Here is a 26,553-nt window from a genome sequence, read left to right on the forward strand (position 1 = left end):
AATACTAAATGAATATTCTTTCAAATACAATTTTATACAGTAAGTCATTCAGACAACCATAGTGAAATAATGCCCCATCCTCCACCTGCTATATTTCTAAGTTCATACAACTGGTATGTCCTTTTCTAAGGATTTGAACCCACGTTTTCTTGCTCCAAAGCCAGTGCTCTTTAAGATACAAAGTAAAAGCACAGTGAAAGATTCAAAGCAGAGTTGAATCAATAAGGAACATTAAAAATATATTATATCAATAATAATATTTGTCATCTCAGATTTAAGCAGAAAAATTTATACACAGGGATATTTGATAACTGCACTAATGGAGCCATGAAATGATAGATGAAACTGGTATTGAGGAAAACAGAAAAATACAAATTAGATTGAGAATAGAAATGAAATAAATTAATTACTGAATGGATGATGGGCATCTGGAAGTAGACAAAAGAAAAAAAAAAAAAAACTAATCACAAATCAAAAAAGCCTAGAAAAGTGCAGTGTCCTTTGCTAAAAGCCAGTTTAAGGATGATGATTATTGATGGTGAAAAAGCAAAAAAAAAAATTGTTTTCTCTAAGTACATTATCATTACTATAAACAGTATGTCTTCTTCTAGTAGCAACTGTCTCAATTTCAAGGAGGAGATGGACAATATGGCAGAAATGGCAGATTAAAAGTGAATAAAATGAATGCACCACTAAAAAAAAAAAATGAAGACTGGACTTGAGGAAGGACTTACTGATGACTTAGAGAGGATAAGTTCTAGATATGACACAGACCATGACCAATTTATCATTAGAAATGGATGGACCTTGTTGATTTCTTTTTTAATAAGGCATGTGGGATGGCATGTTTTGTGTGGAGAAATGTGGATTATCTATTTTTCAACTTTGTCTCAGGAGAAGAAGATATCAGAGGATCTATAGAATAACATGTACACCTTCATAACCTCTATTGTAAAATAGAATCATTCTGTGGAAGGATATAGAAATGCCTCATGTCATTCACTCCTCCCCATGGAGAGAATAATGGAGCCAAAGAAGTTTCCAAAATTAGTTCCCAACACAGAGCCTTCTATCAATTAGTAGATTACCCCAAACCACTGATGCATCCATCCAAACAATTCCTTATGATGATACTTCCTCAGTAAGAATCTTTGAGCCTTCTTAGAACTGTGTTCATCTTGATGTATACACAAATATGGGTTATGGTCTTTTTCTACAAAGTACATACTGCCCAATTAGAAGACAAATCAGACATACAAATAATAAATAACTAAACCAATAAAATGATACTTAGTGTCTGAATAACTGAATAACCTCGGCCTATACTGTTTTTGCTTTAACTCTTTATTTTATATTGGAGTGTAGCTAATTAACAATGCTGTGATAGTTTCAGGTGGACAGCAAAGGGACTCAGCTACACATATACGCGCATCCATTCTCCCGCCAATATCCCCTCCCATCCAACCTTGGCCTATACTGTTAGTGATATCAATATTGATCAAGTTTTGTTACCAGGAACAAAAGCAATGGGACACTGAAGCATTCTATTTGATGGCAAACTGCTATGCAATTAATTCACAGTAGGTTTTTGAATGTTAGGATTGAAATAGTGGATTTGGGGAAGATTTTAAACAAATTATTTCTCTCCTCAAAATCTTAGTTTTCTCATCTAAGAAAATGGAAAGGTTATCACCAAAATTAAAAAATTCCAGGCAATGGGGAAATAAATGCAAAGAAAGTCCATGTAGTGCAAATAGGTATGATATAAAACAGCAGCACAAGTTTAAAATCATATCTATAAGTAAAATTTGTACAAAAAATATATCAAAATTACCTTCTGAGGTTCTAAAGGTCCCTTAGTTTTATATCCTATAAAATGGGTGGATCATTTTCCCCAGATTCCCAAATACTGTCAACTGCATCTTACCAAATTAATTTACCATCAAACAATCAACATACAGGCACAAGCATCCCAGATATGATTTATATTTATTTGATATGTATGCTACATTTCAGGCTGATAAGCTACACTGTGAAGCTGAAAAATGCAGGGAAATGGATGAAGATCAACTAGCACTCCAAGAATGTATTCAAAATAATATTTGGAAATATTGATCTTCATGGGCAACACAAAAATATTATTTCATGCAAGGTTTCCTCAGTCTGAGTGCATCTTCTCTGGCTTTCCCCCCAATGGAGAATTTGATTCCCTCTTTCCCCTCCCACTCAGTGTTTCCAGATTGCTTCAGAAGGCCAAGCCAGCCTGCTCAGCAGCAGGCAAACAGGGCTGGGTGTGCAGGAGCTATATATAGCTCCACCTTGGAGATATGCACACACAAGTATATGTACAAATGCCCATGCTGGATGTGTCACGAATAAATAAGAAGAGGTTACAGCTTCTCCCTTCTTCCCATCACCCAAATGTTTGAGTAATTTTCACAGCAGGCTGTCATCAGACCCTGAGAGTGATGCAGCGTCCAATTTCTCTGCAATTCTTCTGCTTACTGATTCCAGCAATCTGACTCTAGCAGGAACCGGCACTGGGCCAACACCTACTACCCAGATGTGGTCACCCAGGAAGGCTGCCTTGCAGCCCCTGGGATCCCATCCTGGCACAATTGCTTAACTCTCTGGGAATCCCGCAGGATAAATCCATCTTTTAGAAACTAGGATAGACAACGCCACGCTAGGAGAGAAGAGGCCAAGCTTTCCCTGCCTCTCCCCTCCGCAAGTCTGCAGCAGATAGGAGAGGACTGATGTCTTCTCAATGGAGACGTAATTAATTGGAAAATGCCCCTCGAGTTTCAGGTTTTTCCCCCCAACTCCCCACTCCCCAAGGGCCAGGGAGAAAAAAAGTCCCTTTTCCTCTCAGCGCAACCATTCCCAGTTTTTCAGGGTTGTGCTAGTCTAGAGGCAAGGTAGGAGAGAGGAAATGAGCGGGTGCGGATAGGCGTGGGGAGGAGGCGTGAGGAGGTCTCAGTTTAGGAAGACCTGGGTTACCGGCTGCTGACATGCCTGCTCCCCCAGACCCTCCCCTGCCGGGTCGACTTGGCACCTCTTGGGCGCATCGCCAACGGTGTCGGCCGCAGCCTCTGAGAGGAAAGTTGACGAGAGGAGACGGGGGCTCGGTCCCCTTTCCCAAGGCGCTGCAGCCTGCCCTGCCCGTCACCCCGGGCTCCCGCAGTCCGCACCCCTCCTTCCCGGTACGACACTCCCTCCACCCAGCCCTTCCTGCCGTCCTTCTCAACGAGAGCTGCGGAGACCGCAGGAGATCTGGGGGTGACGAGGGCGGGGCGGGGCTGGGGGAAGGGGAAAGGGAAGGGAGGCAACAGCCGCAGGAAAATACGCATTCTTTATTCTATCTGCAAAGAAGGGAAAGTCCTGCCTCCTACCTGTTTCCTGCTCCTGCTCGCCTCAGCGCGGCACAGCTGGACCATAACCTACAGGTTTCCCACTTCCGCCGCAAACACCTGGGAGCGCATCTCCCCACCCGGCGCCCCTCCTCGCCTCGGCCGAGCCCACCCCAGCTACTTGACAGCAGAAGCCGGGCTTTTTAGAGCGGTTATTGGAGCGGCAAGGAAAGTGGGGCGGGCGCTAGAGAGAAAGCTGTGTCTCTGATTGGACAAACAGGATGTTACTCTTCCCAGGACCAGGGCTGGCTGCGGAACAGGGTAGCTGCTGCTAGACCCAACCGCAAGGGTCTCTGCAGTCCCTGGAACCAAACCCTGCAGCCACTGGATCCGTGACCCCTAAGAGGAGGAAACTGGTTTGTTGACTTGTCATCTGAGACCCCAAGAGGGAGGGAGGGACCAGGCAGAACCAGACACCCAGTACTTTCCAGGGCTTTCCTGAAGGGACCATCTGCTCTGGGAGATTTGACAGGCCAAAATATTAGGAGCAGTGAGTGCCTAGATAGAGAGGCAGGAACTTCGGTAAAGAATGAAGCTAAATAGAAAAATACATATAATTACTTGGAAAAAAATCATAAGAAAAAGAAAAATCTTGAAGACTTTGTTTCGAGTTTCTTTTCTTTTCTTTTTTTTTTTTTTGCCTAAATGTAACATGGCAGTATTTCGTAAGGGGGAAAAAAAAGTTGAACATCTCATTCTATAGAGCAGGGAGACTCCAAAATATCCCCTGGTAGGAACAATGTTTTAGAAGGAAAAATATTGCAATAATAACCTCTCAAAAAAAGACTAAAGGAAGGCAATTAAGGTTAAACTGTTTAAGAGATTTGCCTTGGGCAGTTCATTTGATAGCAAAAGTTTTCAAACAGTTACCACCAGACTGATAATCAATCTGTTCCCTTTCTACCAATAGTGATTCTTTCGCGCTCAAACTCTAACAAGCAGAGGATGGATAAGCCAACTCAAACCTACATGATCCCAAGTCTGCCTTTTAGGTGAAGGAGGAGGATGGTAAAACCATTTTCTGCCCACTTTTATCTCTGCCATTTGTCTAGATGGAGTCAGAAAGTCCTGGAATTCAAGGGATTGCTTAGATCAGGGATAATCATAGAAAATCACAAGTCAAATTGGGGGTAGGGAGGCATCTTATTCTAATGCCATATAAGGAAACAGTCTTCTCCCTCATAGGCTGCCTTCTTTCTGCAAAGAGCCAAGTTCTTCATCCTCCTAAATTAAGTAGCTGTCTTAACTAATGCTTCCCTGGTGGCTCAGAGGTTAAAGCTTCTGCCTCCAATGTGGGAGACCCGGGTTCGATCCCTGGGTCAGGGAAGATCCCCTGGAGAAGGAAATGGCAAACCACTCCAGTATTCTTGCCTGGAGAATCCCACGGACGGAGAAGCCTGGTGGGCTACAGTCCACGGGGTCGCAAAGAGGCTTGCGCAGGGCAGGTCGCAAACCTTTCTTAACTTGTGCAGAGCATGACAGAGCTCTCATTCTCAGAGCTTATGATGGGCATGGGTCACTGGACAACTGTAGAGAAGATGATATTGTTATTAAAATGCTAAGCAAGTGTAGGCTCTTAGCTTCATACTTAAGGTTGTCATCACTGTTAAGCCAGATTCTTCATAAAATGTTCTCTTCATGAAACTGGAGGAATTAAATTAATTTATTTGGAAAGCAAAGGATCTTAGACATAATTTATAGTGAACAATAGACAAGATTCTTATGTCAAGAACCTTCTTAACCCTAAATAGAAATAACTAAAATTCAATGACAAATTTCAAGATCCCATTATTCATATTCTGCATAATATTCCCATTAGTCTTGTGCCTTCACCTAGGCACCCATACCAATTATGTTATTGAACTGGACAAATTGGTCATGACTTACTGCATTTACTGAGTACTTAATTTGCACCACATCCTGTCTTAGGTGTTAGGAAATAAAGTAAGAATAATACATTGAACTTATTAAAGAGGAACTCATGAAGCAATTAAGATAGTAAAATATTGTAGAAGAAGTGTGCATAGTCAGCACTAACATTTTTTGATCCCTGAGCATATATTGCTGCTGCTAAGTCGCTTTAGTCGTGTACGACTCTGTGCGACCCCATAGACGGCAGCCCACCAGGCTCTGCTGTCCCTGGGATTCTCCAGGCAAGAACAAAGGAGTGGATTGCCATTTCCTTCTCCAGGGCATATATTGAGTCACAATCAATTCTAGCACACTCTCCTCTAGATTTAAGCAGTGAGAAAGGAAAGTATCAAAGAAAAATATTGAGCACTGAGGTTAGCATAGAAGTTTAAATTCAAAGTGAAAAGATTACTAAAGAATTCTATTCTATCCTCATTGTTTCATTCTTCTTTGATAAATATTGCTATTGTAAACATGGCACACATGAATGAAATGTGTGCACACACACAATTTGGGAACACTATTAGGTTAAGTCTATTTGGTCACAGGTGCCTCGTATATTTTCAGATAAAGCAAATTGTCTCCAAGTTATTGGTTATTATCTCAGAGAATAAAAAAAACCTCCATGTCTGTTTCTGGAGTACATGTTTTCCCATGTATGTGAATATATCACAAGTATCTGCTACAGTATCTGCTACTTCTGCTTTACTGACTACACCAAAGCGTTTGACTCTGTGGGCCACAACAAACTGTGGAACATTCTTAAAGAGATGGGAGTACCAGAAAACCTTACCTGCATTCCTGAGAAGCCTGTATGCAGGTCAAGAAGCAACAGTTAGAACTCGACATGGAACAACTGGCTGGTTCCAAATTGGGAAAGGAGTACGTCAAGGCTGTATATCGTCATCTTGCTTATTTAACTTATATGAAGAATACATCATGCGAAATGCCAGACTGGGTAAAGCACAAGCTGGAATCAAGATTTCCGGGAGAAATATCAATAACCTCAGATATGCAGATGACACCACCCTTATGGCAGAAAGCAAAGAGAAACTAAAGAGCCTCTTAATGAAAGTGAAAGAGGAGAGTGGGAAAAAAAGCTGGCATAAAACTCAGCAATCAAAAAACTAAGATCATGGCATCTGGTCCCATCACTTCATGGCAAATAGATGGGAAAACAATGGAAGCAGTGACAGACTTTATTTTCTTGGGCTCCAAAATCACTGCAGGTGGTGACTGCAACCATGAAATTAAAAGACACTTGCTCCTTGGAAGAGAAGCTATGACCAACCTAGACATGATATTATAAAGCAGAGACAAAATTTTACTGACAAATGTCCATCTAGTCAAAGCTATGGTTTTTCCAATGGTCATGTATGGATGTGAGAGTTGGACCATAAAGAAAGCTGAGCACCGAATAATTGATGCTTTTGAACTGTGGTGTTGGAGAAAACTCTTGAGAGTCCCTTGGACTTCAAGACGATCAAATCAGTCACTCCTAAAGGAAATAAATCTTGAATATTCACTGGAAGGACTGATGCAGAAGCTGAAACTCCAATACTTTGGCCACCTGTTGCGAAGAGCTGACTCAGAAAAGACTCTGATGCTTGGAAGGATTAAAGACAGGAGGAGAAGGAGATGACAGAGGATAAGATGGTTGGAAGGCATTACTGAATTGATGGACATGAGTTTGAGCAAGCTCCAGGAGTTGGTGATGGACAGGGAATCCTGGAATCTGCAGTCCATGGAGGCACAGAGTCAGACATGACTGAGCGACTGAACTGAACTGATCTGCTACAGTGCATTTTACATTTTCCAAATCACTTTCAGATACAATCCCTATTTATATTCTTAATTAAGAAGGCCCATTATTAGCCCAATTTCACAACTGAGGAAATTGAAGAAGCCATGGAAATGTATTACTTTGAAACAAAAGTTAATAAAAAAAGCTTAGTTGAGTATATAATGCTTCTTATGTAGGAGATATCCAATATATACTCATTGATGAATATGTGCATTACAAAATATGAAAGTTTAAAGAAACTTAGAAACCATCAATTTCCATCCATTATTCTATGAAGGAGCAATTCAGACATTATAATTTGCCCAAGATCATGTACCTAGTTAGGGACAAAGCTGAGTGTAGAAATCAGTTCACTGTATTTTCCACCTCAATGAACAATAAATTTGTTGGTTATCTAGTCCTGGAGAGTTCATACCCCAAACCACACAACCTCTTGAAGCTTTCAGAACTGACACAATGGTGTATTCATCTTCCAACATCTATAAATATACACGAAAGCATGCCACTTTAATTGGAAATTATGTAGGGCATAATCAGTAGTTGAGATTCAGTTTGCTTATAAATTTGGGGTCTGCCTCGCCAGACTGGAATCAGAGTAACTGGGGCTGGTGTGGGGGTATAAAGAAAGCAGATGAAATGGGTGGTCAGCTAGGCCAATGGCCTCTAGCACATATTGTCCCTAAAGTGAGGAAGAATAGAACTGCAGAAACATGTCTCAACTCCCCTTACCTGGCAGCCTGGTAGTGAATTTATTTGCAAATCTTCAAAAGAAACACCAGGAAAATATGCCTTTTCCCCCCGGTAGTTCTGATTTCCTAATCACCGGCAGAGTTCCACAGCACAATTTACTGGGCATTACATTGCTAATCTCCCCTTGGCCCTATTATTCAATTCTCCTGCCATCCCCTCCCTCTTCCACCCTGCACTGGCTCTCATTCTTGAAACATTCCAATTTTCTCCAACTAGTGATTATATCTCAGTAAAAGGAAAGGAAACTACAGCAACAGTACAGCTTTCCACAGCACGCATTCGCTTTCTTTCTCCTCTGCTCCACCCACCATTTCATCACTTTGAAGCTTCCCAGGAGAACAGTTGCTAACAGTCTGATATAGGAGAGAGGAGGAAGAGTAAGGAAAAAAAAGGCTTTTCCAATCAAAATTTCAAGCAAACTTAACACAGCAGAAACTGGTTTGAAGACAGTCGTGCTGATCCCAGGCTGCAGCATCTCAAGGAAAATCACATCAGCCCACTGACCTAGCTTTTGTAGAGCCGGTTGGGAACACAGGCCAAGGGATGTGCTTGCACATGTGTACACACACACACACACACACACATACACAATCAGGACCACATGGTGGGAACAAGGCTGGGCAGATAATGTTCAAATACTGAAGACTAGAAATACAGTCAACAGTATCAGCTTGCTGCTCACCCAGAGCTTCTGCAATCTTTTTGGAGGTTAAGAGTAATAATAGAATGTTTTTTGTTTTGTCAGTGACTGCCATGCACCAAAAAGTTGGATTTATAGAAAAGTCATATGCTAACATTGCAAGGATATATTCACACAGATTCCATTGTTTCACGAGAGTCCACTATTGTGAATTTTGTAATAGTGCCCATTTTGGTTCATAAGAATCCATGTGTAATATAACAAAAGGGCACGTTACTCCTTAATTCATAGCCAATATATGTTCTAAATTCCTTCAACTCATGGAACTCATAAGGAGGGGCTGATTCTCAATTCAGTTATTAAATTGTAACTTCGATCTCTCTTCAGGGAGAGCAGGAGATCAGATACTATATGAACTCTCACTAACAACCTTAATTAGGATGTCCTTTCCCTTCTTTTTAACTGCCATTGTAGATAGTGAAAATCCCATTTTCTTTAATATTTCCTTGAAATGATGGACAGTTTCACCATCTGAGACAGACATAGGACCAGAGAACAGGGTGTTAGAAGACCTTTGTTCTACTCTGATAACTAACTGAGAGGATGGAGACTGGATTTAAACCTCAGTTTCCAGTGCTATAAGAAGAAGGGCAAAGTTGCACAATACAAAACTATTTGCTAGGAGTATAATATCAGCATCTTTATAAAAGATCATCAACCCAAATATATATCCTACTCGCAAAACAACCAAAAGAAGTAAAAGGAAAAGAACAGAGGAAAAGATTTGTCCATTTCATCCAAATTTACTGGTCTGAAGGTATTTATAATATCTTTTATATGTTTAACATCTATTAAATTTGTATATATAGTCCATTTTCACTCTCAAGAAATTATATTTTTCCCTTATTCTAGTGTTTAGAAATTTTATTAACCATGTCAGACATCAATTCTGGATTTATTATTTTATACTATTGTACGTTAGTTTTGTATCTATTGATTTCTACTCTTATCTCTATTATTTTCTTCCTCTTCACTCACTTTTAATTTGGTATTCTTTTCTGTTCTTGAGATCCAAGTATATAGCATTGATTTTTCAGCCTTTCTTCTTTTTTAATATTTGCCTTCAATGCTGTAATATTATTTCTAAGTAGTTCTTTAGTATATCTTACAAGTTTTAATGTCTTATCATATAATTCAGTTCCAATATTTTCTAATCTCTGTTTTTTTCTTCAAAGTCACCTTAGGTTTTCCTACTTATCTTTTTAAATTTTTAATTTTATTGTTGTCAGAAAAATATTCTAAAAGGATTTTAACCTTTGGCAATTTATTGAGGCTTTGCTTATAATGCAAAATCATAATGCATTTTGGTGACTGTCCCATGTACTCTTAAAAAAATAGAAAAGTTCAGCTTCTGGTGATAGAGGAATAGCTATTGTGGAATCATCCTCCATAAACATATGTACAAATTATAAGCTCTGGCAAAAAGAAAAATAAAAACCTGTTTGAGGCCACTGTTAAAAACCAAAAGCAGGAAGAATCAGATGAAGTATCTACTCTCTTCGTGGTAAAGGGAAATGGTAGAAAATGAGTTTCCCATTTTATACACTTTGGTCTTGAGGAAAAGTTCCAGTAGGTTCCAAACAGGATGGATAAAACTAAAACAAATAAATACACAAATAAATAAAACCTTTCTGGCTTGAGGAATCAGAAGACAACATGGTAAAAAAGAAAAAAATCTTTCTGGTTTAAAGAAACAGAGGACAGAGTTCTGGATAATGATGGAAGAAAGAAAATGAGAGACAAATTCCAGAAAGGAGAGATAAAGGGAGAATCCTCAATTCCAAGTATAAGCCAATTTTAAACTGACTTCTGAACTGTGTATATACAGATCAGACTCATAGCAGGCCAAATAAGGCTAACAGAACTGTAGTAGGCTGAATAATGCTCTTTAATCACTGGACCCTGTGAATGTTACCTTTTATGGCAAAGTCTTTGCAGATATGATTAAGAATCTTGAGATGGAAAGATTATCTCAGATTATCCTGCTCCATCCTAAATGCAATCACATGTATACTTATAAGAGGGACACAGAGTGAGATTTTACTATGCACAGGGCAGAAGACATGTGAAGGCAGGGCAGAGAGAAAGAGATTTGAGAATTCTGGCCTCAAAATTTGGAGTGACGCAGCCATTTTCCAAGGAATTCCCACAGCCACCAGAACTTGGAAGAAGCAAGGAGGAGATATTCCCTAGGAGGGTAGTTGTGTTGACACATTGATTCTGACCCAGTGATATTGATTTGGACATTCTGTACTTCAGAACTGTGAAAAAATAAATTTTATTGTTTTAAGTGAGAAGATAATTTTTGTTTTGTTTTGTTGTGATAATTTGTTACAGCTACCATAAGGAAACTAGTAGAAGAACTTACCAGAAATTTCAACTGCTGACTGCCAAAGGGGACACAGAATTTGAACTTTGCGTGCTGCTAAAGTAACAGCCTTTTGACACAAAAAGTGAACCTTATTAATACTTTTCAAAAACAAATTTAAAAAAAATCTAGAATCTCCAAAATGTATTGTCACAATGTCCAGAATATAATCTAAAACAACTAGACAAACCTGAGGGCTTCTAATACCCCTCTTCCAAAAACAAAACAGGAAAATGTGATTTTACTTAAAAGTAAAGGCAGATATTTGAATTAGCAGACAAGGATTTTAAAACTGCTATTACAATTATACCCAAGGGGGAAAAAAATAAAAACACAAAGTTGTCTAAATAACATTTACCCCCCCAAAATTTTCTGCATGCAAAATTTCATTCTAGAATCTGTTTTCTGAATAACCTAACACAATGTAATAAATAGTTATTTTTATTGTAGAAACTATAAACATTTAGAAGGTATAAAAGTTGAAAAGAAATCATTTATCCAGAAATTGGCAAATTATTGCTTGGTATTATTAGTTTAGTAGGCTATTGTAACTACAGATTTTCCTGAGTTTTCATGGATGTTCTGATTGAAGGCTGGCTAGTTTCAATTCCAACTAAAAATATTTTCTTCTCCACCTACCTCTTCCTGTCTTCTTTTCAGCAATTATTGTTTGTATCTCTTTTATTGTCAATACTCATTTTTCTAGACCTCCTTTTTCATAAAAAACATGTTTGTCTCTTTCATGAAAAATTTCTCTAACCCTGCATTTCCCTCTAATTATGGTACAAGACCTAGAGAATTGAAAATTTTCCATTGTGGCCTTCATATATCCTTATCACTTTTTAATTTTCTCCTAGTTTTAATCCTAGTTCTCTAGGAACTCTGAAGTTTCTTCTCCAAATTGTCTTTGTCTCTCTGTTTCTCTCAATGTTAAATTAGAGAATAATTTTTTACCCAATACTTGATTCTTATTACCTTTTCTAATGTGTGGTAGCACAAATTCTTCTGGTTCTAACATCCGCCTATACAATAATTTTTCTAAATCTTTCTCCAACATTGGATATACTCTGCATTTCAGACTCACAAATCCATTTTTCTAGTAAATTTTTCTACGTGGATGATTGAAAATCATATCAAACTCAAAATATTCAGACTGAAATAATTATCTTGGCTAGTGGCACAAAGGAACATTACAAAATCAGAATCCCAATATGTCTGAGGAGGAAAAAACGAGATGATATTTAGGTGGACTTTTAAAGGAAGAATTGTCGGTATTCAGAATTTAAGATAATATTCCTAGTTTGAAAAAGAATGTGAAAGATATATCATTAAAAACAGTAAGTCATGCCTAATAACTGAGAGACTTTGATAATGTTTAAAGCATAAGGATGAAGAGAATGAAAAGGATTAGAAACTTCTTTGGCTTCCTTGCTATTCTTCAAATAAATGAGGCACATTCCAATGATACAGCCTTTGCACCTGCTGACCTCCTTTTTTTAAATACCCTTCCTTCTTTTCTGAATAAACTCAGGTTTTTATTAAAATGGAAATGCTATCTTCTGAATGGTCTTACCCTTATTTGCTTCATTTAAAATCAACATCTCCTCATCCCAGAACTCCTGTTCCCTTCCCTACTTCATATTCCTCAATGGCACTTTTTATCAAATACAATACTATACATTTTTTACATTCATTTGGTTTATTTCCTTTCTTGTAGAATATGCCTACCCTACTCTCATCTAGAATTTAATATCCACTAAGGCTTAAATTGACTCCTTTTTGTTCAGTGTTGTGTGCTCATTTATAGAAGAGTCCATGGGACATAATAGGTACTCAATAAACATTAGTTGCCTGTGAGGGGAAAAAGGATGAAGAATTAGGAATGTACGCAGATACAAACACACACACAAACACACAAACAGAGCACTCATAATACCATGCTTTTTGCTTGACTGTTTCTTCACATCCAGTGTTCTTTTCCCATGGAAAAGAAATGCAAAAAAGCAAAATGGCTGTCTGAGGAGGCCTTACAGATAGCTGGGAAGAGAAGAGAAGTGAAAAGCAAAGGAGAAAAGGAAAGATATTCTCATCTGAATGCAGAGTTCCAAAGAATAGCAAGGAGAGATAAGAAAGCCTTTCTCAGCGATCAGTGCAAACAAATAGAGGAAAACAACAGATTGGGAAAGACTAGAGACCTCTTCAAGAAAATTAGAGATACCAAAGGAACATTTCATGCAAAGATAGGCTCGATAAAGGACAGAAATGGTATGGACCTAACAGAAGCAGAAGATATTAAGAAGAGGTGGCAAGAATACACAGAAGAACTGTACAAAAAAGATCTTCATGACCCAGATAATCACGATGGTGTGATCACTCACCTAGAGCCAGACATCCTGGAATGTGAAGTCAAGTGGGCCTTAGAAAGCATCACTACGAACAAAGCTAGTGGAGGTGATGGAATTCCAGTTGAGCTATTTCAAATCCTCAAAGGTGATGCTGTGAAAGTGCTGCACTCAATATGCCAGCAAATTTGGAAAACTCAGCAGTGGCCACAGGACTGGAAAAGGTCAGTTTTCGTTCCAATCCCAAAGAAAGGCAATGCCAAAGAATGCTCAAACTACCGCACAATTGCACTCATCTCACATGCTAGTAAAGTAATGCTCAAAACTCTCCAAGCCAGGCTTCAGCAATACGTGAACCGTGAACTTCCAGATGTTCAAGCTGGTTTTAGAAAAGGCAGAGGAGCCAGAGATCAAATTGCCAATATCCGCTGGATCATCAAAAAAGCAAGAGAGTTCCAGAAAAACATCTATTTCTGCTTTATTGACTATGCCAAAGCCTTTGACTGTGTGGATCACAATAAACTGTGCAAAATTCTGAAAGAGATGGGAATACCAGACCATCTGACCTGTCTCTTGAGAAACCTGTATGCAGGACAGGAAGCAACAGTTAGAACTGGACATGGAACAACAGACTGGTTCCAAATAGGAAAAGGAGTACGTCAAGGCTTTATATTGTCACCCTGCTTATTTAACTTCTATGCAGAGTACATCATGAGAAACGCTGGGCTGGAAGAAACACAAGCTGGAATCAAGATTGCCAGGAGAAATATCAATAACCTCAGATATGCGGATGACACCACCCTTATGGCAGAAAGTGAAGAAGAACTAAAGAGCCTCTTGATGAAGGTGAAGGAGGAGAGTGAAAAAGTTGGCTTAAAGCTCAACGTTCAGAAAACTAAGATCATGGCATCTGATCCCATCACTCCATGGGAAATAGATGGGGAAACAGTGGAAACAGTGTCAGACTTTACTTTTTTGGGCTCCAGAATCACTGCTGATGGTGACTGCAGCCATGAAATTAAAAGACGCTTACTCCTTGGAAGGAAGGTTACGGCCAACCTAGATAGCATGTTTAAAAGCAGAGACATTACTTTGCCAACAAAAGTCCGTCTAGTCAAGGCTATGGTTTTTCCAGTGGTCATGTATGGTTGTGAGAGTTGGATGGTGAAGAAAGCTGAGCACCGCAGAACTGATGCTTTTGAACTGTGGTGTTGGAGAAGACTCTTGAGAGTCCCTTGGACTGCAAGGAGATCCAATCAAACCACCCTAAAGGAGATCAATCCTGGGTGTTCATTGGAAGGTCTGATGTTGAAGCTGAAGCTCCAATTCTTTGGCCACCTCATGCGAAGGGTTGACTCATTGGAAAAGACCCTAATGCTGGGTGGGATTGGGGGCGGGAGGAGAAGGGGACGACAGAGGATGAGATGGTTGGATGGCATCACCGACTCGATGGACATGGGCTTGGGTGGACTCCGGGAGTTGGTGATGGACAGAGAGGCCTGGCGTGCTGCAATTCATGGGGTCGCAGAGAGTCGGACACGACTGAGCGACTGAACTGAACTGATTCTTCTCTCTTCCCTATACAGACTGTTTTCACTCAAATAAAGTCTTGCATGTTCTCCAAAACTGTGTTAGTTGTTTTTTCTTTTATGAAACCCAAGCTTTCCTCTCAAACCCACACTCAGATATAGTTACTTTCATTTTTGTACATCTGTTTTTTACAAATAAATTTATTGTGATGCTATAACATTTTAGTGTAGTCATTTGCTGATATATCTCTCTTCATTGCAAATGAAAAGCAAAGGCTTTATTTGGTTGATTAGGAATACTGATAAGAACTAAAGAAAAAAGAGCTAATCCCTTCTACCTTCTGTTACATGTTATCTGAGAAGCCTTTAAAGAAGATGGGAAATGCACTAGAGCTTTAAAAACAAATATAAATTAAATAGACGGGGTGAGGAATAACACTGATACCATTTTATAGTTTAAAATTGTGATTTTTTTTTTTTTAGTTTGCTTATTTTTCAAATATAAAACTTAGATTTTTTTAGGATCATATTAATAGTCAATCTCTATGAAAAGAACATCTAAATCATGTTTTGTCTTAGTGAACTATTACCTTGAAAGTTAATTATGAGAAATACAGCAATTTGCTGATAAAAGAACCTAAAAAATATAAATCCATCCAAATAGAGAATTTATATTTTAAGACTCTTAATTCTTGTTTATTTTTGACGGAATTTAAGTCAGAAATGCTATTTCATTTGTTCTATTACTCTTCCTCTAAGTATTCAGTAGTAACATGAGGAACATATAACAAAAGTACCTCAGTAAACAAAAAAGTACCAAGCATAGCTTAAGAAGAAAGCATTACCTACTACTGGGAAATCTCAGAATTTTGCTGCCATCCAATTATCAAATGAGAATCTGCTCAAAAGAAATTTTACTTTAACCTTCATATGGATATAATTATTCTTTTTCCCCAAAATTTCTACCATTTGACACTGCAAAATTTAGTTCAAAGCCTGGACTTCTCTCTAATAGGTTTTCTATCTGGCAGGGAGGGGAGTTTATATCTATCTATCTATCTATATATGTATTACATTTTAGACATACATGTATACATGTGACATATTTCATATATTTCAAATACACATGTATATGTTAAACATATAGCTAGAAGCCATTTAATTTACATTTCCAGTTTATCTGAATGTCTGAACTTTTTCTCTGTTGTCATTGCTTTTTACCATCTTATTAGTCATCCCTGGTTAAATAGGTAGTTCTTATATTATCAAGAATTTCTTGGTTGACTAGCAGATTTCTAGTACAAACTCAAAGAATTAGGGCATAGATTAAGTTATTTACAAAAGAAAAAAGACACTACAGAGGCTCATTTGGACTGTGGGCTTAAAAATATGAGTAGGGTTGAGATTTTTTTTAATGTATTCCACAATTCTTTGAAAAGGATGTTTAGAAGAGGTCAACAGAATTGATGGGAGATCCCAGGTTGTTGGAGCTAGATTCTTTCACTGGAGGATGGTCCTCACATTCTTAAATTCCCCTCATATTTAAGTCCTCCCTCATTTTAAATTCTCTAATGGCTTTGCATCACATTTTGAATGTCCAATTTTTTTCCCATTATGATCTGGCTCACCTCTACCTCTCTGATATCTCAAATCACTCAGTTTTTTGCTTAATATGCTCCAGTCATACTGACTGTTCCTTAAATGAGCCAAATTTAGTTGCTGTTCCTTCTTTCTAAGAGGCTCTTCTAGTTCTTCATATGATTGGCTTTCTATAAACTTTCAAGACTAATCTTAAATGTCATCTCTCAGAGAAGACTCCTGTGATAACACTCCTAAAGGACATCCCCTAATTCAGATTCTCTATTAGATCACACTGTGGTTTTACCTTCACAACATTTTAATATAGAAAATAATATCTGGTATTTAAATCTTTATTTTTTTATCTCGTTTCTCTCTACAAGATACATGCTACATAAAGACAAGGACCTGGTCTGTTTTATTCACTGCTGTCTCTCCCGGTGCTAGAACAATGCATGGCACATAGTCCATGCTCAACAGAAATTTTAGCGTTAAGTAAACAACCATCATGACACCATGACTGTTTTTTTTTTTTGTAATATCCCAGACAGGCAATAAAATAATCAATGAATACTGTTGGTGAGCACTCAACTAATCACAGACTGATAGCTCTCCCTGGATGCACTGTCCTGTAGAGCTGTCCATCTGGTATCCTCAGAGCAGGCTGCTGGGATCTGCTCCTTTGGCAGCTGATGGGCTCAGGAGAGTTAGTCAGCACTACTGATCAAGAGTCCATCTAAGAAAAGCTTTCTGACACTTTTATATTAAACAACCTGGTGTTTTATTTCCTAATGATAATGATTTACTAATTCCTTCAAATAATTGAAATACCCTCATAATTTCTGCTTAGGTAGTCAAACTTTCACTCTCCTGCTGCTGCTGCTGCTAAGTCGCTTCAGTCGTGTCCGACTCTGTGCGACCCCACAGACGGCAGTCCACCAGGCTCCGCCGTCCCTGGGATTCTCCAGGCAAGAACACTGGAGTGGGTTGCCATATCCTTCTCCAAAGCGTGAAAGTGAAGTCGCTCAGTTGCATCCAACTCTTAGCGACCCCATGGACTCCAGCCTACCAGGCTCTTCTGTCCATGGGATTTTCCCGGCAAGAGTACTGGAGTGGGGTGCCATTGCCTTCTCTGTCACTCTCCTACCATATACTAAATTTTCTTAAACTTTGAGTAAGTGTAAGCTTAATTTATGGGAAGGGAGGAAAGGAAGGGCTGAGAAATTATTCAGTTAAATCATAAACAGACCAGATTAAGTTCTGTTATGTATTTATGAAAAACAGTTCTTGAAATATACTAGCTTATGCAGAGAGAGAGAATTATCAAAGTCCAAGAAAGTTCTCATTGCTGCTACACGCCTGTAGGTGTGGAGAATAAGAGAGTCCTTGAGAAGAGAGACAGAGTACATACATGAAAAAGTGTTCAATATAAATTACCCAAATATTGGAAATTCACTGCACCAACCGTGGAGAAGGCACTTAAAACTGAGGTAGGAGCTTTAGGGAAGAACTGCTTCTGCAGGAGAAAGGTAAATAGAGAAGAAATGGTATATTTTGGGAAGATACGGCAGTAAAAGAAAAGGAAAGGGTAAGGAGATGGGAAGTAACTATCTTATAGAAACAGAAAGGGACAAAAATAAAACATCTTGTCATCCTCTAGCATTACCAAAAGAAGAAAGAATATCCATTAACTAATCTATATTTTGATGAACTGAAAGAAGTAACACTCAAACCAGGAATCTTGTCCATTAAAAATTCAGGAGTACAAAAAAATAAGACAAACTTCATACAAAACTATTAAAAGGAAAGAAAAAAGAAAATGTGAATCAAAATTTTCAGTTAAGAAAATTTATCCTCAAAAAATAAAAAATAAAACACACAAACAGGAGAAAATTACAACACATTTTAATTGGAAGTTTAAATACTCCAATAAAGAATTGAAGATTTTTGTAAAAATCAAGAATCAAAAATTTAAAAAGTAAAAATAATTGGCATAAAAATAGCAACCAAAAAATTCCTCACAGGAAGAACACAACCAGAGTTTAGTGAACTCAGGAAAGATATTTAAGAAAAAGATATCCAGCTTTGAAAATAATAAATTGCAAAATGACTAAGGGATAATAAATTCAAAAGAAAATTTAACAAGGGACATTGAAGAAAGAAAAAGAAAACCAAGAAAATTAAGTCATATAAGGAAATAAAAGTGGCTAGAGAGACGCTGAATGAAGCAGAAAGTAAGGAAAGAAGGCCCAGCATGCAGATAAGTAGTTTCAGAAGAAGAAAAGCAAAACAATCTAACAGAAGTAGTATTTAAAACTGTAACCCAAAAAAACTTTCAAAAAAGTACTAAATGTACATACTGTAAGGGTCCGTACTGTAAGAAACTGACCCAGTACAATAAACTCTGAGGCAAATCCTACTAAAACTATTAGGCTTAAAATATAAAAGGAAAATTATTAGGGCTCCTGGAGAAAAACATCAAATTAAAAGAACAAAACCACTATACTGTGCCAGATTTTTCAAGAACAACATGAAAATCAAGGTCACAGAAGCATTTTTAAAAGTCTAAGGAAAGTGTGAGCCAAGGATTTTATATCCAGTCAAGCAATCCTACAAGTATTAAGCTTCTAATAATAATGAACTTTGAATGAGAAGGAACTCACTATATGCTGTAACCATCAACTCTCTTCATGGGGATTCTTCTACTAGATGAACTTTGTCAAAATAAATAATGACTGGGGAGGCTTCTACAAGAGGGCAGAAGATGAATGTTTAATATATCTAATTGTAGAACTGTTAACACAGGGTTAGTTATAGGTTTAGGTACATGAGTGAAAAAAATTGTTTGTAAACATTATATATTCTGAAAAAGTACAAATACTGCAACTAATGAATAAAAGGAGGAAAGAATAAGAAAGGAAAAGCAGAGTAAGATCACTGACTTATAAAAGTAAATAGTTGGGAAGCAAAGAATACCATTTAAATTTCAAAAACTGCACAGTGAAATATTAAGTAAGAAATAAGGTGATTAAGGTACTATAAAAGTTACACTTGAATAAGCAATAGAATATAAATCTTACAAAAATTCTATAGAAAATGTGGCAAAAGATAAGAACATAGAAGTCATGAAAAGCATATGATCCCTAAACACATGAAATGCTGTTCAATGCTACTTATATTAAAAAAAATGCAAAATTAAAACTATACTAAGATATCGTTTCTCACTATTGGGTTAGTAAAAGTTAAAAAGCTTAATAATGCACTCTGCTGACAAGGCTGTGGAAAAATAGATGTTCTCACATATTGCTTTGGGAGTGCAAAACTGCACAATCCTTCTGAAGAATTTGGCAATATTTAACAAAATTATATATGCATTTACACTTTTTACCAGAAATCTCACTTCTAGAAAGTTACCATGAAGATATTTTTAGAACACTAGGAAAACATGTGCTGTATATTATTTGTAACGGCAAAATATTGAAAGTTATCTAAATGTCTGAATATTGGGATTGGTTGGATAAACTACTATACAGTCACACAATGGCAAACTATGAGCTGTAAAAAGAGTGAGAAAGATTCATATGAATAGCTATGGAGTGATTTTTAAGTTATAATAATGAAAAAAGTGCATATCAGTACATGATACACTGTGTGTGTGTCCCTACTTTTGCAAAAAGAAACAGGAAGAATAAGCCAGAAAATAATGAAATCAATTATTTGCAAGGAGTAGAGCAGAGCGAGAAGCCAGGAGAAGTTTCATAGCTGATAATAATACTTATTTAGCTTAATTTTTATAGAGTTTTCAATTTTAAAAGAATATTTCCCTTTTAAAATATTAAAATTAAATAAAAACTGAGAAAAAACACTAGAATTGTATTCTATGAAAACAAATGAATTCAGATTAATAATATGACCACTCTCAAGTAGTGTGGGGAGATTTAACTTTTAAACAGAATGGTTTAACTATAAACAAAATTTAGGAAAAAAGAAAGAAATCATATCAAACCTTAAAGACATTTTAGTATGTATTATTTTCAGATCTGTATGAATTCTGATTCTATACTACAAGTGCTGTAGGATTGTCCAAATAAGAAAATTGGGTAACACTCACTGTCAGATCTGTACTATGAAAGAAGGAAATACAAGAATGGAATGGAGGAAAGGCAAGAATAACCATATGGTATGACATTGAAATTAGAAATATCATTACAAATTTGTGATTTTTTTCTATTGATCTTAGAATCAATGAAATCCTTACAGCAATCTAGGACAAGATCTAACATACAGAAAACAGGTGATAAATTAGAGGAGAGAAATAAAGGAGATTTCTAGGGTCAGTGAAAAAAAGAACAAGGAACCCAGCTGTGCAATAAGCTAATGTAGTACAAAGTCTTGATTGAAGTTTTGCAACAGAGGATTCCAGAAGAAATTCCCATGCAAGAAAAAAAAAGTATCATGTAAATAAATAATGTAAATATAATATAAAAATATGGCACACAAATATAATGTATCCATATAAATATATCACAAACATATAATGTGTCTTAATTCCAGAGGAAAAAAATGTTATTTAGCCAATAAAATATCATCATAGAACACAACAAAGACTCAAGATATTCTTGAAGGGCACATACAAAACCTGTGCATACCAGGACCCAGGAGAAAGGAGCAGTTACCCCACAAGAGACTAAGCCAGACTTGTCTGTGAGTGTTCAGAAGTCTCTGGTGGAGGTGTGAGTTGACAGTGGCCTGTCGAGGACTCAGGGGCACTGACTGCAGCAGTCCTGGGACTTGAGGCATGCTGGCATAGTCATTTTGGAGGAGGTCTCCATTACCCCCACCACAGTTTAGCCTTAGGCCTAACCATAAGGAAAGAACATAGCACCATCCATCAGCAGAAAATTGGATTAAAGATTTACTGAACATGGACTTGTCCACCAGAGCAAGACCCAGTTTTCCCCATAGCCAGTCCTTCCCATCAGGAAACTTCCTCAAGCCTCTTACACGTGCTCATCAGATAGCAGACAGAATGAAAACCACAATCGCAGAAAACTAACCACACTGGTCACATGGATCACAGCCTTGTCTAACTCAGTGAAACAATGAACCAAGTCATGTAGAATGACCCAAGATGGATGGGTCATGGTGGAGAGTTCTGACAAAACACGGTCCACTGGAGAAGGCAATGGCAAACCACTTCAGCATTCTTGCCTTGAGAACCCTATGAACAGTATGAAAAGGCAAAAGGATATGACACTAAAAGATAAACTTCCCAGGTCAGTAGGTGCCAAATACGCTACTGGAGAAGAGTGCAGAAAGAGCTCCAGAAGGAATAAACAGGTTGAACCAAGGCAGGAACAATGCCCAGTTGTGGATGTGAAAGAGGTGAAAATAAAGCCCGAAGCTGTAGAGAATAATGTTGGATCCATGAATAAAAGTAAATTGGAAGTGGTCAAACAGGAGATGCCGAGAGTGAACATCAACATTTTAGGAATCAGTGAACTAAAATGAACTGGAATGGAAAAATTTAATTCAGATGACCATTGTATCTACTACTGTGGGCAAGAATCCCTTAGAAGAAATGGATTAGCCCTCATAATCAGCAAGAGTAAAAATTCAGTACTTGGATGAAATCTCAAAAATGTCAGAATGATCTTGGTTTGTTTCCAAGGCAAACCATTCAATAGCCTAGTAATCCAAGTCTTCTTCTTGAAGAAGCTGAAGGCTAACAGTTCTATGACAGTTCTATGAAGACCCACAAAACATTCTAGAACTAACACCAAAAGAGTAATTCTTTTCATCACAGGGGATTGGAATGCAAAAATAGGAAATCAAGAGTTTTCTGGAATAACTGGCAAGTCTGGCCTTGGGGTACAAAATGAAGGAGGGCCAAGGTTAACAAAGTTTTGCCAAGAAAATTCCCTGCTCATAGCAAACACCCTCTTCCAGCAACACAAGAGAAGACTCTACACATGGACATCACCAGATAGTCAGTATCAAAATAGGATTGATCATATTTGCAGCTGAATATGGAGAATCTCTATGCAGTCAGAAAAAACAAGATCTGGAGCTGACTATGGCTCAGATCATGAGCTCTTTATTGCAAATTCACACTTAAATTGAAGAAAGTGGGAAAACTACTAGACCATTCAAGTATGACATAAATCAAATCCCTTATGATTATACAGTGGAAGTGACAAATAGGTTCAAGGGATTAGTTCTGATAGAGTGCCTGAAGTACTATGGACATAGGTTTGTAACACTGTATGGGAGGCAAGGATCTAAACCAACTGCAAGAAAAAGAAATGCAAAAGGAAAAAATGGTTGTCTGAGGAGCTGTTACAAATAGCTGAGAAAAGAAGAGAAGTGAAAGTCAAAGGAGAAAAAGATACACTCATGTGAATGCAGAGTTCCAAAGGATAGCAAAGAGAGATAAGAAAGCCTTCTGAAGTAAAAAACACAAGGAAATAAAGGAAAACAATAGAGTAGGAAAGACTAGAGATCTCTTCCAGAAAATTAGAGATACCAAGGGAACATTTCATGCAAAGATGGGCATAATAAAGAACAGAAATTGTATGGACTTAACAGAAGCAGAGGAGATTAAGAAGAGATGGCAAAAATACACAGAAGAACTAACAAAGCTAGTGGAGGTGATGGAATTCCAGCTGAGCTATTTCAGATCCTAAAAGATGATGCTGTTAAAGTGCTGCCCTCAGTATGCCAATAAATCTGGAAAACTCAGTAGTGGCCACAGGACTGGAACATATCAGTTTTCATTCTAATCCCAAAGAAGGACAATGCCAAAGAATGTTAAAACTACTACACAATTGCACTCATTTCACATGCTAGCAAGGTAATTCTAAAAAATCTTCAAGTTAGGCTTCAACAGTATGTGAACCAAGGACTTCCAGATATGAAAGCTGGATTTAGAAAAGGCAGAGGAGCCAAAGGTCAAATTGCCAACATCCATTTGATCATAGATAAATAAGAGAATTCCAGCAAAACGTTTACTTCTGCTTCATTGACTATGCTAAACTCTGTGACTGTGTGGATCACAACAAACTATGGAAAATTTTTTAGAGATGGGAATACCTTACTTGCCCCTGAGAAACCTGTATTCAGGTCAAAAAGCAACAGCTGGAACCAGCCATGGAACAATAGACTGGTTCAAAATAGGGAAAGAAGTATATTAAGACTGTATATTGTCACCTTGCTTATTTAACTTCTATGCATAATACATCATGTGAAATGCTGGACTGGAAGAATTCCAAGCTGGAATCAAAATTTCCAGGAGAAATAGCCATAGCTCTGATATGTAGATGACAAACCACCCTTATGGCAGAAAGCAAAGAGGAACTAAAGAGACTCTTGACGAAAGTGAAAGAGGAGAGTGAAAAACTCTGACTTAAAACTCAGCATCTTCAAAAAACGAAGATCATGGCATCCAGTTCCATCACTTCATGGCAAATAGATGGGGAAACAATGGAAACAGTGACAGACTATTTTCTTGAGCTCCAAAATCACTGGGGATTGTTACTACAGCCTGAAATTAAAAGACACTTGCTCCTTGGAGGAAGCTATGACAAAAACAGACAGTATATTTAAAGCAGAGACATTACTTTGCCAACAAAAGTCCATATAGTCAAAGCTGTGATTTTTCCAGTAGTCATGTACAGATGTGAGTTGAACCATAAAGAAGGCTGAGCACCAAAGAATTGATACTTTTGAACTGTGGTGTTGGAGAGTCCCTTGGACTACAAGGAGATCAAACTAGTCCTTCCTAAAGGAAATCAGTCCTGAATATTCATTGGCAGGACAGATGCTGAAGCTGAAGCTCCAATACTTTAGTACCTGATGTGAAGAGCTGACTCATTGGAAAAGACCCTGATGCTGGGAAAGGTTGAAGGCAGGAGGAGAAGGGGATGAAAGAGGACAAGATGGTTGGATGGCATCACTGACTCAATGGACATGAGTTTGAGCAAGCTCCAGGAGATGGTGAAGGACAGAGAAGCCTGGCATGCTGCAGTCCATGGGGTCAAAAAGAGTCGACACGACTGTGTGACTGAACAACAACAGGACACAATAAGCTTCGCCTTTGTAAAAATTTGCCTAAATGGTTTTATAAGAAGGGAGAGCAGAAGAGTGGAGCAGGTTTGGGATACCTAAAAGAGATTAACCTGAGAAACTGTAATCTTCATCTTTAGATGTTTTGAAAATGACAAGTAGAAAATACATGGTTTATAAAATAAACCTACAATTTGTGATTGCAATAAATAGTAGAAAAAGTCATCAAAAGGGTTAAAAAATTTTGCCTCAGGGAAACAGAAGATGAAAGTTAGAGAGAGAAGGTCAGGGGTGAGGAATTACTTCTATTTTGTAGTATTATTTACCTTTTAAAAGATTGTAGCACTACAAGGGAATTGTTCCTGCAGTTGTGAAATATTTGAAGAGCTAGTTTAGAGACTATGACAAATGCTTATAGAGGTATCATTCTAAAAATATTCTCCTGGAAGATCAAAAAAGTCAAGGATATCTATTATTGCCACTTTTTTTCAACATAGTATTGGAAGTCCTAACCCATCTATCAGAGAAGAAAAAGAAATAAAAATTAATACAAACTGCAAAAGAAGAAGTAAAACTGTCATTGTTTGCAGATGACAAGATACTATACATAGAAAATTGTAAAGACACTATTGGAAAACTGCTAGAGCTCATCAGTGAATTCAGTAAAGTGACAGAATACGAAACGAATACACAGAACTCTATTCAGTTGCTATACTCTAAAAACAAAAAATGAGAAAGAAATGTTAAGGAGATAATTTCATTTACAATCACATCAAAACTTATAAAATACCTAGGAATAAACCTACCTAAGGAGGCAAAACACTCCAAAAACTATAAGACACTCATGAAAGAAATCAAAGTTGATACAAACATATAGAAAGATATGTCACGTACTTGGATTGGAAGAATTAATATTGTCAAAAGAACTATGCTATCCCAAACAATCTACAGATTCAATGCAATTGCTGTGAAGTCACTAATGGCATTTTTCACAAAACTAGAAAAAAAAAAATGTAAAGGTCATATGGAAATACAAAAGGTCCCAAATAGCCAAAACAATATTGAGAGAGAGAAAAAAAAAAAGAGCTGGAAGAATCAGGCTCCCTGACTTAAGACTATACTACAAAGTTGCAGTCAAGAGTATGGTACTGGCACAAAAACAGAAATATAGATCCATGGAACTGGATAGAAAGCCCAGAATAAACCCATGCACCTACAGTGAATTAATCTACAACAAAGGAGCCAAGAATATAAAATGGAGAAAAGACACTTTAATAGGTGGTGTTGGGAAAATAGGACAGTTACATGTAACAGAGTGAAATTAGAATATTCTCTACACCACACAAAAAAAATAAACTCAAAATGGGTTAAAGACTGAAATGTAAGGCCAAATACTATAATAATATTAGAGGAAAACAGGCAACACACTTTGAACTAAATAGCAGCGATAATTTTTTTTATTTATCCCTAGACTAATGGAAACATAAACAAATGGAACCTAATTAAGTATAAAAGCTTTTGCACAGGAATGGAAATCATAAACGAAATGAAAGATGGTTTACAGAATGGGAGAAAATATTTGCAGGTTAGGTAACTGAAAAAGGATTAAATTCCAAAATATACAAACAGCTCAAATGACTGAATATGATAAAAGACAAACAATCCAATCAAAAGTTGGACAAAAAGTCTAAAAAGACATTTCTCTAAAGAAGATCCCTGATGGTTCAGTTGGTAAAGAATCCGCCTACAATGCAGGAGACACCAGTTCATATCCTGGGTCAGGAAGATCCCCTGGAGAAGGGATAGGCTACACACTCCAGTATTTTTGGGCTTCCCTTGTGGCTCAGCTGGTAAAGAATCCACTTGGAATGTGGGAGACCCAGGTTTTATCCCTGGGTTGGGAAGACCCCCTGGAGAAGGGAAAGGCTACTCACTCCAGTATTCTGGCCTGGAGAATTCCATGGACTGAATTGTCTATGTGGTTGCAAAGAGCTGGACACGACTGAGTAACTTTCATTTTCTAAAGAAGACATACAGATAGCTAAAGGCAAATGAAAACATGTTCAACATCACTAATTATTAGAGAAATGCAAATAA

General features: G+C 37.6%; 1 protein-coding gene across 2 annotated transcripts in view; it reads right to left on the bottom strand.

Moving 5' to 3' along the window:
• Positions 1-3,578, bottom strand: part of CNTN1 (contactin 1) — a 364,639-nt gene extending 361,061 nt beyond the window's left edge. The window contains exon 1 of one of the 2 annotated variants that reach the window (XM_081587322.1): positions 3,393-3,578. The gene's annotated coding sequence lies outside the window, so the exon portion shown is untranslated. The remainder of the gene's footprint in view (positions 1-3,392) is intronic. The other variant, XM_081587323.1, reaches the window with a different exon arrangement.
• Between the last annotated feature and the right edge of the window lie 22,975 nt (positions 3,579-26,553).

The sequence above is a fragment of the Giraffa tippelskirchi genome, chromosome 4 (assembly GCF_054371585.1).
Source record: "Giraffa tippelskirchi isolate mGirTip1 chromosome 4, T2T-mGirTip1v1.2.pri, whole genome shotgun sequence".
Lineage (NCBI taxonomy): Eukaryota > Metazoa > Chordata > Mammalia > Artiodactyla > Giraffidae > Giraffa > Giraffa tippelskirchi.